The sequence below is a fragment of the Anolis carolinensis genome, unplaced genomic scaffold (genome assembly GCF_035594765.1).
Source record: "Anolis carolinensis isolate JA03-04 unplaced genomic scaffold, rAnoCar3.1.pri scaffold_9, whole genome shotgun sequence".
Taxonomy (NCBI): Eukaryota; Metazoa; Chordata; class Lepidosauria; order Squamata; family Dactyloidae; genus Anolis; species Anolis carolinensis.
In genome coordinates, this window is record NW_026943820.1 from 14133794 (window position 1) to 14149551 (window position 15758).

General features: G+C 38.3%; 1 long non-coding RNA gene across 1 annotated transcript in view; it reads right to left on the reverse strand.

Annotated features, from left to right (window-relative positions):
• Positions 1-5504: 5504 nt before the first annotated feature.
• The window catches only part of LOC134293608 (uncharacterized), a 29553-nt gene continuing 19299 nt past the window's right edge, over positions 5505-15758 (reverse strand). Inside the window, exon 4 of the long non-coding RNA XR_010000546.1 lies at positions 5505-7549. This is a non-coding gene — a long non-coding RNA (uncharacterized LOC134293608). The remainder of the gene's footprint in view (positions 7550-15758) is intronic.

The window sequence follows — 15758 nt, forward strand, 5'->3', positions numbered from 1 at the left end:
AATGGGTTTTGCAAGGATAATGTATTTTAAAGAACATTGAGTATGAAAATCTAGATGATTGGCAATCTAAATGCCAATGTAATAATGAGCATATTGATGCAAACAAAGAAACCTAAAGTGTCCCACTGGATCACATCTGGGAAGAAAGCATAATATCAGAACAAATAAATATTTCTGATTATTCCATGTTTATATCGTGTTATATTGCTGTTTTGATCTTATGTTGTACTGTTTATTTTATGTAATGTATTATTTAATTGTATTATGTTATGGTTTATTGTATTGTCTTGGGCATGGCCCCATGTAAGCCGCCCCGAGTCCCCATTGGGGAGATGGTGGCGGGGTATAAATAAAGTATTATTATTATTATTATTATTATTATTATTATTATTATTATGTTTATTTTATTTATTTACCACGCTTGTACTCTGTCTTTCTCACCACGAAGGGGAGTCGGGCGGCTTTATAAAGGCAACAACTAGATGCCGCACATGTACATATCGATAAACAAATGAATTAAAATCCAAACCAATTAAAATATAAACATTAAAATATCAATTAAAATCACACAATACAGGTCATATTCCTCTGCTGATCCAAGCCATCATTATGTTATTTAAAATCTCTTATTGCACTGCTCTCATTTACTGACCAAAAGCTTGGTCTCGCAGCCATGTTTTTAGTTTTTTCCTGAAGGTCAGGAGCAAGGGGGCCAATCTAATTTCAATGGGAAGTTCCATAGATGAGGGGCCACCACTGAGAAGGCCCAGCCTCTCATCCCCACCAGTCGTGCTTGCGAGGGGGGTCGGACTGAGAGCAGGGCCTCCCCCGGACAATCTTAACCTCTGAGGCAGATCATAGAGGGAAATAGGTTCGGGCAGGTAAGCTGGGCTGATGTCTCACCTCAGGTTAGTTTCACCTTGCTGAACACACCAGACTGTACACAGGATGAAATATTTTGTAGTTTATTAAGGAAAAGGAAATAAATAGTTCTTAAAAAGCAAAAGTAAAGATCCAAAAGATTGTTGCAAAACCAAGGCTATAAAGAATAATCCAAGAAAACCTTAGGCATAAAACAAGGTTCTATTATTACATGACAAAGTCCCATGAACTTGAATACACAAAGCTGCAAGATAATCCGAGAAAGTAAGAGCTCCTTCTAAACCCAAATGTGACGTTGCTTTAACAAAGGTTTCTCTCTCAGCATACCCTTTAATATTCCCTGCATAGCATGAACGCATTTCTTTGGCCTCTGACCTCTTTCTTGTTTGCTATTCTAACACTTCTGCGAACCTGAAATTCCAAACAGCCAGCTCGAACCAAAGGCCAGACAGCTTGTTAGCAGCAGCCTCTGTCTGCATGCTATCTAACTGGGAGCTGTCCTCCCTTTGCACCTGACTAGCCTCAGTATCATCTCCAATATCATCAATACCATTTCCTGCCGTGGGAATGCCTCCCTGCTCCTCATCTCTCACAGCAGGGACACTCTGAACCTGAATCCCATAATTCCCATCAAAGTCATCTTGAACCTGAATCCCATCATCTTGAACATCTGGAACCTGAATCCCACAATCCCCATCAGAGTTACTATGAGACTCCAGCTGAGTCACAACAGCCGAAACCATTTAGGGCTTGACAGGCTAAAGACAGCACTTTGAATTGTGCTCAGTAGCAAACTGGCAGCCACTGAAGCTAATGCAACAGGGAGGTTGTATGATCTGACTGTCGCCTGTTCTGAACAGTTTTCAAAGGCAACCCCATGTAGAGCGTGTTTGGTATGTAACAAGAGTGTGGACCACCGTGGCCAAGTCTGACTTTCCAAGGTATGGGCACAACTGGCACACAAGTTTTAATTGTGCAAAAGCTCCCCTGGCTACTGCGGAGACCTGGGATTCCAGGCTCCCCTATGAGTCCAGGAGAACTCCCAAGCTGCGAACCTGTGTCTTCAGGGGGAAGGTAACCCCATCCAGCACAGGTTGTAACCCTATATGTTCATTCCCTCAACCATCCCAGCTCTGTTTGTATAGATAAATAGAGGGGCACATTCGGAGAATTGTTCTTTGCTACAACTTGTTGCTGATGGCCAAAATCCTAGTAATGTATGTTAGTATAATGCTTTGTTACAATTTTTGCAGCCTTGAACAAAAGCAAGAGGGAAAGCAAAAATAGTTGTTATTGCCAACGTTGAATGAGATAGTGCCGGCTTTAAGTGGTCCATTTCTGTAATGCCTGGCTTTTTGGTGGGCCAGCAAAAGCATCATATTCTATGAAGGCTGTGTTCCATGGGATAAACGATTTTCCCATCTTCTCAGGATGACCCAAATGGAAGGTCCACCTGTTAATTCATGGCTTCAAGTGACTTTCTCTGCTTTCCCTTGCCATGGCTTTCCTCCTGCTGCTTTCTATACCTATCATGTAAGCAGTGTAGCTACACAACAGTGTAGTTATGTCAGAGTAGTTACACCTTCATCATTCATCAACAGGCTTCGGGCTCCTTTTTTTAATTTCTGTAGTTTTTCATTAGTTAACTTGTCATTACCGTTCTCTGTTTACTCTAAAGCATCTAATTTATTGCTACTTGGATGCTATTTTCTCCAACTCTAATTGCACCAGGATACATTGTAGCAGTAAATAATTAGATACTAATGTGAGAAGACAACATTTGGCGTGATAGTTTTCCATTTGGGACCACCTTGTTTGGAAAGCAATGCTTGAGGGTGAAGTTCTCGCTTTGGTCTTGTCAGTGTTTCTCATCCTTCAACACCTTTGCTGAAGACTGTATCACTGTGCTTGCATGCAGGGCCGTAGCCAGAAAAAAATTTCGGGAGGGGTTTTGAAAATTTCGGGGGGGGGGGGTTGAACCCCTAGCACATACCCCTCCCTGCTACAAACCTGTCAATATCTGCTTGAGATAGTGCCTGGAGGGACTCTTAATGTTTTGCATCTCATAGACTTAGCATGGGGATTTGGTTAACCAGTTAAAATTCATGAGTAAACGAGATTTTTTTATAACTTGAAAAATTTCAGGGGGGGGGGGGGTTTGAACCCCTAACCCCCCCCCCCCTCGCTACAGGCCTGCTTGCATGTATCCAAGCCACCGCATAGCACATTTATAATTATATTTTAGCAATTAAGAAATGTACATGCAGACATATGTTGTAAGTGCAATTGCAGTATAGTTGTTTCATTAAAGTAAGTCTTTTCATTCGCTTCCATTACCCAAGGATTTGAATCACACTATATCTCTGCTTGTGGTTTTTGCAATTAAAAGAAACTGAGACACCAAATCAGTTTGTAAAGGCTTGTCTAAATAATAATAATAATAATAATAATAATAATAATAATAATAATAATTTAATTGTATTCTGCCCTATCTCCCCGAGGGCACTCAGGGCAGATTCCAGCAGACACAAGGCAAACATTCAATGCCTAGAAACAACAACACAGATAAAGGTAAAGGTTTCTCTTTCTGGCTCTGAGGAGTGGTGCTTATCTCAATTTCTAAGCCAAAGAGCCTGTGTTGTCAGTAGACACTTCCTAGGTCATGTAGCTGGCATGACTGCATGGAGCACTATTTACCTTCCCACCAAGATGGTACCAATTGCTCTACTCACATTTGCATGTTTTCAAATTGCTAGGTTGGCAAAAGCTGGAGCTAACAGTGGGAGCTCAGCCCGTCCTGCAGATTTGAACTGCCAACCTTCCAGTCAGCAAGTTCAACAGCTCGGCGGTTTAACCTGTTGCGCCACTGCAGCCACTAGATAATCCAAAACCTGTACTCACTCTGTAATTTGAATCTTTGGCTTCATGCCTGTGAGCACACTGATCTTGATGGAAGATCTTAATAAACTTGTGTATCTCACATTTTGCATTTGAATTATCAGATTGTAAGGGAATTTATTTATTTATTTTTACTTCACTTGGTTTGACATTTCAATTCCTCAACATGGCTTCTTGTTCTTGTTCGAGGCAGCTTTGTTCTGTTCAAAGACTATTTCTTTTACAATATACCGTTTTTGGATGCCAACAGAAATCTTGTCCAGCATTATTCTTTACATTTGTGGCTATCCAAATGTCTTTGGACACACAAAGATGAAAAACAAAAGTGATGCCCTCTGCTTGTTTATCCTTGTGGTACTGATAATTGATAGATTCATAGTTTCCAAACTTCCTTGATGCATCCCTTTCAAAGAGCCATCTTTGGGCCAGGATACATAGTCATCAACTTCATGTGAGATACCTTAATCACAGAATCAGACAGTTGGAAGGAACTCCAAGAGTCATCTAGCCCAATCTCTTTCAATGGAGAAATATACAGCTAAAGCATCCTTGGGGAATTGTCATCAAACCTCTGCTTAAGAGCTTCCAATGAAATAATCCATCACTCAGTATGGTAGCCTATTCCACTATCAAACAGATCTTAAAAGAAAGAAGTCCGTTCTAATATTAAGTTTGGATTTTATTTCTTGTAATGTGTATTCAATCCATTGATTCAGATTCTATCCTGTCAAATAGGAGTGTGTAGTTTGTCGAGAACCTGTGCTGTTTTTAGTGTCTAGTTTTTGTCTCCCCTCCATTCTGTTGTTAGGGAACTTCCCAAATTCAGAAGGGGTTTCTCTTTTCATACTGGAAAGATTTGGTCCATTGGCTCCAATGGGGAAACTTTAGGCCAGGGGTCCCCAAACTTGGAGACCATTGGAGGGCTGGACAATAGTTTTTTTAAAAAAAACTATGAACAAATTCCTATGCAGTGCATACTGCACATATCTTATTTTGAAGTAAAAAAACAAAAAACAAAACAGGAATAAATACAGCCTCAGTGTTAATCATAATCATAATAAAAAATAATACAGAGGGTTGGAAGAGATCCTCTTGGGCCATTTAGTCCAACCTCCTTCTGTCTTTGTGCACCAAAAGCACTAGCAAAGCACCCCTTAATAATTAATTATTAATCAAATAATAATTAAAATACCATTATAAACAAGCAAAGCTTTGGAAGGCACACACGAGGTGAGGGAGGAGACAGGAAAGGTGCTCGCCTTTCCCTCCTAACCCGTGCCGCACGCACCTTCTGTTGTATCCCAACCACAGGCTGGCCAGATTCTGGATGAAGATGGAGGGGATTCTGGGGATTCTGGATTTGGGATTCAAGATCAGCAGTCTGAGGCAGAGGTTAGCTCAGACATGCAGTTGCAGGATGAGCTGCTGATTCCAGGAGAAACAGATAACGGTCAAGCTGACATGAGAAATATTGAGGGAGAGACTTCAGCCTTGGAAAATAATGAGGATAACGGTTTAGCTTCTGACCAGGTGCAAGATAACGAGGAGTTATCTAGAGAGGACCGTTTGTCTTGGATGGGTTCCCAGGTCCGTAGAAGTGAGCGTTTGGCGCGCAAACTTGAATCTAGCTGTGGGAAGAGGAATGCATTCCTAAGTTGTTATTAAAGCATGCTTTCACAGACTATTCTTTGTCAGTACAATTTCATCGCTTCATCTGTGTGGAAGTTCTACCTAGCCAGCGTTCTTGAATCTTTGGGCCTTGTTCTTTGGACTCTTTGCCTTGTGGTTTATCGTGGATTCTTGGACCTTGTTCTTGGACTCTATGGACGAATTCTTCACCTTGTGGATTATCTTGGATTCTTGGATCTTGTGCTTTGGACTCTATGGACTAATTCTTTGCCTTATGGATTATTGTTCCTGCTATGCTCTTTGAACCTATGGACTTAGCCCTTTTGGATTAATAGACATTTATGAACTTTGTGAATCTCTTGGACCTATTGACTCTTTCACTACAATTTTGAATTACCTTTTGATTGCTTGCTTTATTTACATTCTGCTTTGCTTAATAAAAACTTCAAAAGACTATCTGTGTGTCTGACTGGGTATCTATAGCAAGGTGAACTTAGTCTGAGGTGCGTCACCTTCCTCGGCGGAGGAGGAGGGAGCTGCTGCTGTAGGGGTTGGATAAATGGTTTCTATGGGTTGCATGTGGCCCCAGGGCCTTAGTTTGGGGACCCCTGCTTTAGGGGATCATTTCTCCATAATTTTTAGGCCTGTCAGCATGAAACTCACCTCACTTATACAGGCCACATTTTCTACTGCGAGGCTGGCAAGTTTCAGAACATTTCATCAATCCAGTAATTTTTTTGGAATTTTAAAAAGTTTTACCATAACATTTTTTTAAAAAAACACACACACACACAAGGGGTGGTTTTGGGAGCTGAAGTCCCAAACTCATGCCACAAGAGGAGAGGAGAATGGACATAGTCAACCAGGCCTCTTTTTTTTCGTGTCAGGAGCAACTTGAGTTGCTTCTGGAGTGAGAGAATTGGCTGTCTGCAAGGCTGTTGCCCAGGGGACACCCGGATGTTTTGATGTTTTTACCATCCTTGTGGGAGGCTTCTCTCATGTCCCCACATGGAGCTGGAGCTGATAGAGGGAGCTCATTCAACAAAAAAAGTGACATACAGAGAGAAAAACTTCAACTCCCATCATGTCCCAGAAGGGAGCACAAGGCTCCTTCAATGTTTGTGCTGCTCAAAGTGCTGCTGGGAAAGCGAGTTCCCATTTGCCTTAAGTGGGCATGGGAGTGGGAGGCCTTCAGAAAGAGATGGAGGAGCCTGCTGGGGAAGAAAGCAAAGGAGGAGCCATAGCTTTATTGATTTGCGAGGCTGCCCTGCCCACACACCGCTGCCTCTGCATCGGGTTGGAAGATCTGGTATCAGGCTCATTTTCATGGATCCAGCAACTGAATCCGCCAAACCATCTGAATCCGGTACTCAAAAATGAAGTCATGCACTCCCCTACTTTCAAGTCCCCCTAAGGGTCAAGCTATTCCTTACAGCAGCCATTCAGATATTGAAATATGGCTACTTCTCAGTCTTTTGGGATTTTAGGAAAGTAACACACCCCACATACTACATTCACACATACTTTTTAAAAAATATATTTTTATTTAAAATTTCAAAAGATAACAATAAAAGCGGGGGAACATTTTTAGTTATAGGAAAGTAGGAAGTTGAAGGGGGGAGAGGGTAAAAAGGAAAGAAAAAAAAGTAAAACTTTGTCTGACTTCCATCCATATCTATACCAAGTTACATCCGGGGAGGAACCTTCCCCCTGGATTAGTTTCCTTCCATTTGTAAATCTGTTTCTCTGTGGTAAAGTAGATATCCCAGGATCATTTTTTCGATTACTAGTGCCTTTGTATCCTGTCAAAATTTACAAATTGTCTTTGCGTATTCTCAAATGTTGTAAATCAATACTATAAAAATAAAACCTCAGTCGTCTCTAAATTAGTATTGTGATCTTTTCTTGCCGCATATAGTCTAATAGTGGTTTCCAGTCTGTACTTCTCTTCGGCACTCCTTGATGTTTGGTTATTATCTATGTTAGTTTATATTTTTAATTTCCATTAACTTAATTAGCCATTGGTCTACATCTGGTATTTCCTCCTGTCTCCAATACTTTGCATATGTAATCCTTGCTGCCGTCGTCATGTAGTTAAACAATAGTTCCTCATTTTCTTTTAACTTCAATTCAGTAATTCCTGAAAGGAAGAGTTCTGGTTTAAGCTGACAATTTTTAAAATTTTCTGAATACTTTCATGAATAATTTTCCAATTTTTTTCACATTATCACAAGACCACCACATGTGGAAAAAGGTTCCTTCGTGCTGCTTACATTTCCAAAAAGAGGTATTCATGTCCTTAGAATAATGACCTAATTTCTGTGGTGTTATGTACCATCTGTGGAACATTTTAATATAGTTTTCCTTCAAATTGTATGAATCCATTTGCTTTATTTTCTGATTCCACATAATTTCCCATTGTTCCATTTGAATTGTTCTCCCCATGTTGGCTGCCCATTTTATCATACATTCCTTGACTGTTTCTTCCTCAGTTGCCCATTCCAGGATATGTCTATAAAGTTTTGCTATCAGTTTTTTTTCTGGTCATTGTTCTATCTCAGAATGTTTCTTTGTTCATAAAACCTTGTTTCTTATCCTTATTGAAGAACTCCCTTAACTGTCTGCGTTGGAACCATGACATATTTCACACATACTTTTAATGTACAAAGTGCTCCCATGTTTCTACACACACAAACTTATTCCTTGCCTCAAAGTATCTTTCTAAGAACTTTTAGTTCAACTCCAAAGCATGCCCACTATTTCTCACATATCTTATTTTTATCTTTGTAGACATCCCATAAGCTACACTTGCTGATAACTTCATACTGACTGAGACTGATATTCCTTGGATTCTGAAACTGCTGATACAACTGAAAAAGGGGAAAAATAAGGGAAATTTGTCTCCCAGATATTGATGACTAGCCTTGCTTCTTAGCCTAGGAGAAACAATGCATCAACTGTGAAAGAGACTGACAAGTCCATGAAAAAGAAATAGCTGGGATGCAAACTTACAGAAGAAAAATGTCTAATCAATTAACTTATTGCAACTTTCTAGGGAGTGGAAAGACCACTAATAGATTAAATAATTCATTGTGAGAATATAACACATACTTGGTTAGAATGCGTTCCAGAGAAATATGGGATTCACACAGATCAATTCAAAGACTTATGAGTTCTCACAATACAGTTTTTTAGATGTTGTCATTTAGACCAGGGCTTCTTACATTTTTTTTTCACTAAAGACGCCTTTTGGAATGGGAAATTTTTATGTGGTATATTAGGTTTATAAACCCAAACATTTATTGCTAACAAATCAGCATTTGCAAGGCTTGCTAAACAGGCTAATCTTTCTATTTATGAAGAACAGCTGAAGCATCTTTTGCATAGTGCAATGTAAATACTGCATGTTGCTAACAGATTTGTGTAAATGTCTAAAGCAGCCACTAGGTGGCGTTCAGAAAAGATTTACCTTTGCCAAATTTTTGGAACGAAAACATTTAGCTAAGGGGACCTCATCTGGGGTTGTGAACCATAGTTTAAGAAGCTGTGATTTAGACCATGGCTATCTAACATAAACATCTATAACTGGAATGAAACACTCTTCAAGGGCAGCCTCATACTTATCTATGAGGGTTGAATGAAAAGTAATGCCTCCACCTTCGTAACTCCACAACAGATGGCAGTACAGGTCTGCGGCAGGTACTGGGTTGTTCAGTAGACTCTCCTCTACAGTTCCATTTGGCAGAAAGCCTTAGCATTGAACGGTTGTGTTGTTAAAGTGTGAAGTATGGAACCCTGCACAGACGGTCGGTCAATGCGACTTAAGCAACGTGCAGTCATTGAATTCTTGATAGCAGAAGGTTTTCATTCAACCCTCGTAATTGCTGTATTCCAATCAAAGATGTTGCTTTCAAACCATACATAGAATCCAGTTCTTTTGAAATATTTCATTAAAAAAAGAGGAGGAACAACTATGCACAGAGTAATTTGATACTTATTTTAGGTGGTTTGTTTTTTTCCTTAAATTTAATAAAGGAAATAGGTGTTCGTAGGGGAGTACGTTTTTCTGAAAAAATTAAAAGCCATGAAAGGATTATAGAAAAGCAATTTCATTCTCCACTGATGCAATGTAGAGCACCTAGTATATTTTTAAATATAAAAATAGCATTTAACTTAGGCTGTTAATTAAAAAGGGAAGTCCAACTTGCACACTCCTTACAATCATCAACAGGAAGGCTTAGCTCTTCCTTTTTATCTACCTTTTAGACCCAGGAATCAGTGTTGTCCTGATGACTTTGAATGAATGTTCTATATTCAATATTTTGAAGTTAGTCTGCAAATAGCATGATCAAGGGGCCAGCACGCCACCCATACAATTAAAGTCTAAAATATTTTTATTTGCTTGGCTTAGAAAAAAGAGGAACAAGTGGAGATATAATAGATCTGTATCAAATTATGCTTATAATGCTAGAACTCAGGACAGTCTGCTAAAGTGGAATGATGGAAGATTTGGGACAGATACAAGGAAGCTCTGATTGTTCAAGACAGCAAAATTTCATGCCTATACTCACCAATTGTTGGCTGGAATTAAAGTGACTTCCTATGTGCTTGTCTGACCCCACCAATTTTTTTAATGTATTACTTCAACTCTCAATTATTTTCTCTTCTCATGGGATGACATATTTGATTAAGAGCATATCATCTCTATGTCAAGGTTATATACAGGGTCGTAGCCAGAGGTGGGGGATTAAGAGTTCGACGCCCCTGAAAGGGTCAACCCCACCCCCACCCCCTGAAACCTTGTTTACTCATGAATTTTAACTGGTTTGTTTATTTATTTATTTATTTACAGTATTTATATTCCGCCCTTCTTACCCTTAAGGGGACTAAGTGCGGATCACAATGCACATATACATGGGGAACATTCAATGCCATTAGACATACGGCATATATAGACAGACACAGAGGCAATGTAACATTTTCCAGCTTCCGGCTTCATGAGGGTTGCTTGATTCTGGCCACGGGGGAGCTGCCGCTTCACCGGCCACGTGTGACACCGAGTCCTTGATGGAGTACTTCCTCATTCTTCCGCATGCTGCTGGAAGGCTTTTTATGGTATTGCAGTTTAGTTAAATTAGCCTCCCCGCATAAAGCAGTACCTACATTTTCTACTCAACAGATGCAACTGCATTTTGAGCTGCATAGGTCAACAGCAAGATAACCTATTAATGGTTGGGAGTTTAATCCGACCCAGGTTGGCTTCAAACTCATGACCTCTTGGTCAGTATTGATTAGAGCTGGCTACCACAGCCCGGCCCTTGGTTAACCAATTTATGAGTAAACCAGGATGTTTTTAACTTGACATATTTTGGAGGGGGGGGGGGAGTTGAACCTTTAACTTCCCCTCTGGCTAGTGTGTGTGTGTGTGTGTGTGTGTGTGTGTGTGTGTGTGTGTGTATATATATATATATATATATATATATATATATATATATATTGTAAGACCCTATTTGTAATGGAGGTGGTCATTGCCCTGTTCAGCTTCTGCAATGCCAATACGTTTACTGTGCTTAAAAGAGCAACTCCATCTTTCTCATTCTCAACAGTTATTTGCACACTGCATAGTTAAATTATGCATGTCCTGCTACAAAATACAGCAATGCTTCAAAAACAGTTTTAACATGGCATTAAATATCATAGTATATTCTAGTAGGACAAATCACGTAAACTATGAAGGTTTATCTAGAGTTAGTATCCACATTGGATATGTGTCAGGATGCAAAGTATTTTTCTCCAAAATACAATAGTGCTGAATCTGCAGTATCTGCAGAACATGCGCTACACTATCCACAGATGTAACTGAAACAAATATTTTCCTAAATGCAAGCATGCGGCCAACTGTTTCCCCAAAGGCTTTTAACAAATTAAAATGCTATATCCTATAGCTAGAGAACTCAGGGTAGAGCAGAATGAAATAAATTTAAAATATTTCAAACAAATTAAAATGTGAAACAGTAAAAGATGATGTCTGAAAACATTTTAAACTATCTAACAAATTAAAACGAGTTCAAACAGTTAAAACTATTACGCACGTATAAGTTGGGCAAAACCATTAAATTGCAATTGCTATAATAAACAGGCATTTTAAAAAACACAGAGCTGAATTAAATGCCAATTGAGTTTCTAAAATAGGGGTTCTCAAACTTTTCCAGCCACAGAGCCCTTTTTGAAGAAAAATTTCCTGTGGAGCACTAAAAAAATGTTTGTATATTACATATTATATATAATGGATATATATATCATACATGGACCGGGCCAATGCCAAATGGATGGAGAGTGTTTGTGTGAACTAATTCACACAGTACAAAAGAAAATTAAAAAAGAAAGAACAAAACAATGTTTAAAATGAAGAACAATTCTAACCAACATAAACATATCAGGGAATTATATTAGAGGCAAAGATGAATTATTTTGGCCACATCATGCAAAGACAGGAAAGCTTGGAGAAGAGAATGATGCTAGGGAAAATGGAAGGAAAAAGGAAGAGAGGCCGACCAAGGGAGAGATGGATGGATGGTATCCTTGAAGGGACTGGCTTGACCTTGAAGGAACTGGGGGCAGCGATGGCCGACATAATAATAATAATAATAATAATAATAATAATAATAATAATAATAATAATAGACAGACTACAAACAGAGGCACAACTATGTGGCCCAAATGATTCATTGGAACTTATGCCTCAAGTAGCACCTCCCAGCAGTAAAGAACTGGTGGGATCACAAACCTGCAAAAGTATTGGAAAATGAGCATGCAAAGATACCGTGGGACTTCCAAATCCAGACTGACAAAGTTCTGGAACACAACACACCAGACATCACAGTTGTGGAAAAGAAAAAGGTTTGGATCATTGATGTTGCCATCCCAGGTGACAGTCGCATTGACGAAAAACAACAGGAAAAACTCAGCTGCTATCAGGACCTCAAGATTGAACTTCAAAGACTCTGACAGAAACCAGTGCAGGTGGTCCCGGTGGTGATGGGCACACTGGGTGCTGTGCCAAAAGATCTCAGCCGGCATTTGGAAATAATAGACATTGACAAAATTATGATCTGCCAACTGCAAAAGGCCACCCTGCTGGGATCTGCGCGCATCATCCGAACATCACACACATAATAAAATAATAATAATATTTATTATAACTATAACTATGTTTGGCCTGCCAGTAAGGCAGAAAGTCTGTCATCTTGTGAATAATAATAATAATAATAATAATAATAATAATAATAATAATAATAATAATAATATTTATTATTATTATTATTATTATTATTATTATTATTATTATTATTATTATTCACAAGATGACAGACTTTCTGCCTTACTGGCAGGCCAAACATAGTTATAGTTCATGAGTATAGTCAATATCCAACAAATATATGTGTGTGTGTGTGTATGTGTGTTTTATTGTTTTATTGCTGCTGTTGTATTGTAGGCGGGCATGGCCCCATGTAAGCCGCTCCGAGTCCCCGCAGGGAGATGGGGTGGGGTATAAAAATAAAGTTATTATTATTATTATTATTATTATTATTATTATTATTATTATTATTATTATTGTTATTATTAAGGTAAACCTATTGCAAGGTTTTCTTGGCAAGATTTGTTCAGAGGGGTTGGCTGTTGCCTTCTTCTGCAGCTATGATAATGTATTTTGCATAAGCCTTTCTAGTGCATTTCCATGACTAAGACTGGATCTACACCGCACTATATCCCAGGATCTAATCCCATATTATCTTCTTATCCCAGAATATCTGGCAGTGTAGCCTCATATAATCCAGTTCAAAGCAGATATTCTGGGGTCAGATCCCAGAATATGGGCAGTGTAGCTCCAGGCTTAGTATGGCCTTTAAGCCTGATCTCCAAAACTGTAGTCCAATGCTCAAGCGACTATACCAGGCTGGCTCTTGTTTTGAGTTATAGCTCCCATCATCTCTGATCACTGACTAGATGAGCAAAGGCTGATCCAAGACTGACCAGAGGTGTTCCCTTACAAATAGGAAGTTTGTTTTTCCAGATGAAGCTTTTTTTTATTCCCTAAATCGCTAGCATTTCAAAAACTTAGAACATCAGTTGATCACTTAGAAAAATGGTCTAGGGAATATTTCACTATTTATAATGCTAGCGATTTTGGAGATGAATAAAAATTTAATATGAGCAGAATTCATGGTAAGGGGGAAATAATGTAACATTCATATAGTCCATTAGAATTACATGGCTTCCATTGATGCTGTCCAACAAATTCTGAAGGGCAACATGATTCCAGCCTCTGTTTTTCATAACTTTAATGATGTTACTGGGTATCTTGTTCATCTCTCATATGTTCCAATTCTTTCACTGAGGAATGAAGGAGCCTCTCAAATTTGACTAAACCCATTTGGAAATTTGTAGTACCTTTTTACTGCATTTTCTAAAAAGTTTGGTCCAAACTCTAGCTTGATATTTTTATTATTGCCATTGTTGTAACGTTACCTGGACAAAATGTGTACAGCTGGAAATGGGCTTTTGTGTAATTAATAATAATAATAATAATAATAATAATAATAATAATAATAATAATGTTTATTTATATCCCGCCTCCATCTCCCCTGAAGGGGACTCGGGGCAGCTTACAGCAAAATCAGATACAAAACAATAATAAAATATGAAACATCTAAGAACAATAACAAAAACCAATAGTAATATATACACAGTAACCAAAAAAACACAACGCGGTATTAAAACATCGAATTAAAAACAATGAGGTTGCAATAGCAGATAAGCAAGGTGCACATTATGACTTACAAATTGACCATTTAATCAGGAATATGGTGATTTCTTAAAACAATTAATGAATGATAAATGAAAAAACTGTTGTTCCTTTTCAGTCTTTCGACCATCATTAACAATATATTATTGGCATCAGCTACCTGACTGATGGGAACTGGGTTTATGAATTCAAATAAACATTTTCTTTATGATCAGCACAATAGCTTTTGGAAAACAGCAAAATATACATGTATGTAAAAGATAACAATGATTGATGAGATTTTTTTGTGCGCAAATTGCTGCTAATTTTTTTTCTCATAGGAAGGAATAGTTCTTGGAAATAACGAGTTAATTAATTCATTAAACTATCAACTCACCTCCATTTCTCCCCTAATGTGGCTTAATTCACAAAATTTACAGATCAACATCTGTAAATGGATCATATTGCTCAATTACCAAACCAGTTTATCCACTTGGCCTCTGATGGCTGCCCAGGGAACATTAGTGCTGGGAAGCAAATGAAGAGCTGCAATTGGGGAATAATTGAAGAAAAACGAAGAAGGATTAAAAATGAGTCCTGTTTTGGATCAGAGGAAGGAAATGGATGGATATCAGCATCAGAGGAAATCAAAAGTAACCCCCTCTGAACAAATCCTGGCAAGAAACCCCCATGATAGGATTACCTTCAGTCAGAAATGACTTGAATACAAACAACAACAACAACAACAACAACAACAACAACAACAACAACAACAACAACAACAACAACAACATTATTCTACTATATATTTTCACTTGGGGCAAAAATCAACAAAACCCTTTGTAATCCTATAATGTATTTATTTTTACTCACATATTGCAAATATTTTGAAAATCAAGTGGAAGGTATGCTTGGAGATCTGATGTTTTAGGGCGGTATTTCCTAATGCGATTTCCAAACCTATTTCCAAAAATGTATTGACCTCCCACCATCCTCAAATAACATCTTATGGACAATTTTGAAAAATTCCAATTCAGAAAAGAACACTTTTACAACAACTCTGAAAAAAACACCTTTGAATATACTGACCAAAATGTTCCCCTATGGATCAATGACAACAACTGCTGTAAATCCTATGGATTGTTTGGAAAACTAACTTCATGATAGAAAATTTAATTAATAGTAATTTGATTAATCAAACATTTTGGTTATTAATATTAATGCATTAATCTTCCAATTTCTAAGTTTTAACATTGTCGTATCCATTTTCAAACTGAGCATTCTGGGTCTGGACAAGAAATATCCATGGAGCACCACAGTATGCTTTTATACTATTTGCAACATTGTACATATCTCCCAACGTGGTCAGTACAGATTTTACCAGTAAAGTCAGGATGAAGCAATTGACAAATTCAGTATTTATTTTCAATATTGTACTTAAAAAAGGAAATACATGCTAAAATCATGGCATTGATTATTAGGGGTGTGCAATTGGATAAACCCTGGGCCATTTTCAGTGTCCGCATTTCAGTCCTTTTCCCAACAGCAGGCATTCCTACCAAGA